This window comes from Adiantum capillus-veneris, chromosome 30 (genome assembly GCF_014529385.1).
Source record: "Adiantum capillus-veneris isolate H3 chromosome 30, ASM1452938v2, whole genome shotgun sequence".
In the NCBI taxonomy this organism is placed as follows: domain Eukaryota; kingdom Viridiplantae; phylum Streptophyta; class Polypodiopsida; order Polypodiales; family Pteridaceae; genus Adiantum; species Adiantum capillus-veneris.
The window spans coordinates 54292534-54298533 of NC_140960.1; positions in this window are offsets into that span (position 1 = coordinate 54292534).

Here is a 6000-nt window from a genome sequence, read left to right on the forward strand (position 1 = left end):
AAGCTTCCAATGTCTTTTGGGTAGAGATCCATTTGGCTTGTACTTGTAAGCGATTTAATTCTTCAAGCATGGTTTGGTCAACTTTGATATGGAAAGATTGTATTATTTCAAGTAGGTGAAGGTTTGATCGGTCTCGGACACGGGATAGTGCTCTGTATGTAAGGCCATGTGTTCATATGTGTTTGGGATTGAAAGCTAGTGTTTGCAATGTGAGTCCTTGTGAACGGTGGATTGTTTGTGCACTAGCTAGTTGTACTAGGAATTGATATCTGACATTGTATTCAAGTAATTTTTACCAATCTAAAACTCATGCACCACATGTTCTATTGGAGTCGGCCATTATCTCGTAACGCTTGATGAGTACAGTGTTTGACTTTCATAGCGTTTTTTCTTTCCAATGAGAGGGTTTGCAAAATGAGCCCAGAGTATTGTTTTTTGTGAAATTCTTATACTCACCTTTTGTGTGCCATTAACCAATCCATCAAGAATGTCCAAGTTTCCTACACATAGCTTGAAAAGCATGCCTGTTTTTAGGCTTAAAGTGTAGTGCAGCCCTCCAGTCAATTTGGGATCTGCTGAAATATTTATTGTTTTGTAGTGTTTCTTTTATTGATGGCGATGAAAATGTGTGGTTCTACCTCTATTTGGTTGAATACTTGGAGGTTGTGGGTGTCTTTGTCTTTATTACAGTAAAATAGAGAGAAACTTGATGGCTATTTGGAGCAGGTCTATTTTAGTTTTTGTTAAGGTATTCTAAATCAACATTGCTGTTATGCACAACTCAAAGTCTATTAAGGATTTTTATGAATGTTGGATTGGTTTATCACATAGCTATTGCGAGTTCATATAGCTTTGGATATGTATGCCAATATGAAGGAGACAATTTCTAATAGTGTATATTGATTTGCAAAGATCCATGTATCCTTTACAGGGCTTGCTTGGCATAGATCGCCACAAAGAATGACATCCAATCCACCAAATGGTTTGTTATGGATTGCGCGCAAGCGTGCATCAGCCATGGGGAACATGCTAGAGACAATTAAAGACACCTCATCAAAAACTACAAGTTTTAAAGTGCATCCAAAATTTCAGCACTTAAACTTGTTTGTGAAGATGAAACTAGGGGCAAATAAAGAGCAAAATGGATAGTTGTGCCACCGATATTGAAAGCTGCCTTTCCTGTATAATCCATTAGCAATACCGTTGGGCAATCCTGATTTGGTGGCATTTAATGGTTATAGAATCTTTGTAGTCCTTCTACTAGCAGCAACAAGGTAAAAGTTTTGCATGTTCTTGCTCCTCTTGTGAGGAATAGATGTATTGCTTTGCTAGGATGAATTCATTTTTTGAACATTACATCATCAAGTATGTGCCATTGTTGGTGGGGGTTAAGTTTATCAATGGCCGCATATTAGTCATCATTTTTCATTGCAAGGTACTTGAATTTGTGTAGATGCATTTGCGTTTTAGAGCGTTGTGGCATGTTTAAGTCATTGAGAATCTCTACTTTATCTGATTCTTGTGGATCATTATTCATTGAGTTAGTTGTGGCTGGGGAGAGAATGTCTTGTTTTACTAGTTTTTATATTGGGGTGCTATCTTTATTGAACTTTTTTTGTTTGGTTTTATGATTTGTGAATATTTATCATATATGTTCCTCCATGAAGAAGATTCTTTTAGATTCATTTGTATCCAAAGGAGGTATAGCAAAGCATTGTTCTCTATAGTACTCTTTTGGTCTTTTGAGAATATTATATTTACAAATCATATGATCTTACCCTTACATAGTGTTTTGTATGTTTTTGCATCTTGTTGTATTGTTGACACGTATTCAGCCAAGCATAGATGGTGGAGTCTTTCTGTTCTTTCAGCGTACTTATCAAAAACAATTTGAAAGAATATGTCTTTGCTAGATGACTCAAGTTTTTGCAAGGAGGATTTTCTTTTAAAGACCAATGTACGTTGATTGTACATGAAGTCACGAGTTTATGGACTGGCAACAATAGTGCTATAGAAATTGCTTGTTGTGCATTAATTTGTTGTGTGATTAAAATAGTGTTGCCTATCGTGCACAATCTCTCAATAATTATTGCATTATTAGCCACGCATATGTCAAGCTAGGATTTAATTGCTTGGATTAGTGTCTTGTACATTTTTGTCATATATGATGTGCAGTAGCTTGTTGCGCCATGTGCATTCAAGACAAATTGAATGTTAGTGTTTGCATCCCATATTGTTGTAATTGTAGCATTGAAATTGTTTGTGTATGTGGCCAAAGTGTATTCTTCAAAAGATATTTGTAAGCTTTGTAACCATTTATCGAAAGGGATGTCATTATTTGAACTAAGAGTATCAAGGTTGTATTTTAATCCGTTTCAAAGTTTTTTTGCTGCTAGATTGGTTTTGTTGATAATTGGAAGTGGGTCTTAAAATAATTATGAAAGGCATGGGAAACCTTGGAAAACCAAAAGGACAAGATTTTCCTTTCTTAAGGCAAGTTTTCTATGTCGGTGTCGCTATATTTCTTGAAGCTCTAATGGGAGTTTAGAGCTATCTGTATTTATGTCTTTATTCACAAATGTATTGATGGTGCTATCTGTGTCAATGATTAAATAAAGGAGGCTCTTCCACCCATAGAAGTCCATGATCATGTTGAATACCACGGCTTTGAAATCTGTGACAAAGAAGTAGTCGATAATTTTTCCGCAGATAGTACTATCATTGAGTAGTAGTTTTTTCATGGATGTGAAGCGGTTAACATAAAAGCGAGATGTTGTTATTGGATCTGCGTGGATTAGACGTCTGTGGAAGGAGCTATCACTTTCGTTGTGCTCTCGTTCAAGTGTGACTATTTATTGCAATGTGTCAAGAATAGATTTCCACCTTTTTTTTGGTTGAAGAGAATGTAATGAAGAAAGTTGGTGGACCTAATTGTCAAAGCATAGCAAAAAATTTCTTTTTTAATGTTTCTTTAGAGTTAGGTGAAGTACGAAGCGCTTCAAAATATTTATAGCCAAGTTGTGATGATAAAAGTTTTTCAATGTTTGTGTCTCGACAAACTTCCCCAGCGCACAATGTTGCTCCGCCTAGTTTTGCCTTGCGAAGACGTATCCAAATAGAGGATATTATTTTTTGTGTCATGATCTTCATAAACTTGACAAATAAGTTTTCAATATTGAGAGCAAAACGTCTATCTTTGTGCATAAGCTTCCATTTAGCTATTGTTTGGTAATTTTTTGACAAGTGATGATGATATTTTTGAGGCTCTCCAAAGAAGATCGCAAGAAAGCTAAGGTCTTCACAGAACTCATTGGCAAATAAGCCAAGTGGGGAGTTGCCCTTCGATGGTGCAACGTGTAGAATTTTATCGTTGTAATCAACTACTTGTTCAACGATAGTGATGCTGTGTAGCATAACATCAGTGTCAGTATTGTACTCATCCTCAATCTCATGCATGTTTTTTTGCAAGGAAATTGATGTTTTTGAGATTTGTTGTAAGTGTGTAAGCCATTTATCATTTATGTTTGTGTTCTCATTTTTATATAGAGAGGTATTGAGAAGAGAATGTGTGGCCTTTAATGTCAATAATGGTCTCACAAGTCCAGACAAGTAGCAATGTGTAAAATCCAACTTGTGTTTAATGCCTACCAACACTGAAGCCTCATCTTGGATAAACCGAGGTAGAACTCGTTGTGCTTTTTCAATGTTTGCGAGAAAATTAACCACACTCCCACAGAAGCCATATTGGCCATTGTATGTTAGTTCAGACAAGTAGCAATGTGTAAAATCCAACTTGTGTTTAATGCCTACCAGCACTGAAGCCTCATCTTGGATAAACCGAGGTAGAACTCGTTGTTCTTTTTCAATGTTTGTGAGAAAATTAACCACACTCCCACAAAAGCCATATTGGCCATCGTATGTTAGTTCACAAATTTTTGCAAATGGTATACAAATAGAGACAAGCCGTGCTTCGATAGAGTTAAGTTGTGTGATTGGTGCTAAAGGTTCATTGAAGCCTAACATCTACAAGCTCTTGAATGGTAGCTTAGAATGGTTAGTTTTGTGGTTACATGCACGGCAATAGTATTTAGAATAGTCTCTCTTGCATTTTTTATTTTTATTATGTAGGCATATTGGATGGCACATTTGTGTCAATTGTGAGCAACAAAGCAAGCGTCACATTTTTGCACGGGTAGATAGGCGTGTCATTTAGTGCCTTCATTATTTTTTTCACAGACTTGGATGTTTGATGTGGATGAACAAAAGGATCTTGGCTCGATGGGGCACTTTGAGAAGACTTTAAGTTTCTTAGTCGTTTTGAGTTTGTTGTAATTGCAGAGTGTGTATGTTGACAAAATGGTTGCTTTTAAGAAATAAATCTACGATTTGACTTGTTGATTTATTTTATGTTCTCTCTTCATAACACTATAACATATGCGCGGTATTATCGCTCACATTACCGCAAAAAAACAAACAAATTTGGAATATGAAAATTCCCGTATGCGGAAAAGACCGCGGCAACATTTGCGGTAATGGTCTCGCGGTAACATCCGCGGTAATGGCTGCGGCTATATTTCCGCGCTTATTACCGCGTCTTTTACGGCAAACATACCCGCCACAGTTACCGCATAAATGTTATCGCAGGCATTACTGCGGGTGGGTTTATTATAAAAAAACAGATGACCGTTTGGATTGTCCTTTGCAGGACCATCCAAAAGGTCATCTATTTTTTCATTTATTCAAGATATTTTACAAAATTATTTTTAATTACAACAAAATATCACAATTGGACAATACATTGAGACAAAAAAAGATTGATAATTTCATTTGCATAAGTGGAATTACAATTGGGGGAGGTATTGAGCCAAAAAATGATAGGTATTGCATTTACATAAAGGGCAAAAAAAGCTTGCGTGTACAAAATAGAGTATGGTCATGTGGGATAGGGCAAACGGGGCCCGCGTATACAAAATAGAGGATGCTCATGGGGGAGATGGAGGCATTTCGCGTGGAACTCCTTGACTCTGCAAAACCAAAAAAAGGAATAATTAACACTTTGTTATTTAATATTTGATATAAAATCAACAATTTGATTATTTAAATAAGATTAAACTTACATGTTGCAGACTTCTGCACGCATTTTCGAACTCCTCTCGAGAGATCATTTGATTTTCAAACAACCAACACCAAGTTTGATACTCAGTATGGTTCTCTCTCTATATCTCTTCACATCTCTGGTCGGGCGACTCATGGTAATGTTATACTGACAAAAAAAAGCAAACAATTAATTAAATGAAAAACATTAGACTTTCTACAATTAAAAAAATATTTTTACTTACATATTTGTCTTTCCAATCCGTTTTTCCTCCCGAACCATAATGCGTAGGAGTCTGCTGGGATCTGGCCTCAACTTGACGCGTATACATCCTCGCACTCGTTGCCCTTTCGTCCTCTATCTTGCCCATAGTTGTCTCCCACTCCACATTATGGACATTTCCTGGCCGATAGCTATGCTCTGGAGACTCCATTGTCTTCTTTGTAGCTCTCCTCACACTAGATTTTTTGTTCTTGAGAAATGTTTTGACATGCTCTTGCAACCATTGCCTTGAGAATTGTTGCCCCTCAGGGTTGGGGAAACGCATGTGCATGGTTGTCTCTATATATGTGAGGTTGTAGAGATCTTGCTGATCAAATTTGAGAAAAAATTTGATATATGTGGAGTGGATTAATTGGTTGACGTGTATGCGGAATCTCCTGCCCTGCGCTGTCCCGAGATCCACCATACCTCCTCTATGAACCTGGTAGTATAACCTGCGAGCATCTGGTGAAGGCATGTCATGGTCCTCATCTTCTGCTGAAGCAGGGAGCGGTGACTGTGGAGGAGAATCTGTAGTAATGCCCCCCCCCCCCCCCCCCCCCCCCCCCCCCCCCCCCCAAAACAACAACTAGCTCCGCTCCCTCGTCAAGATCGACCGGCGCTAGTGCGCGAGCTGCCCTGAC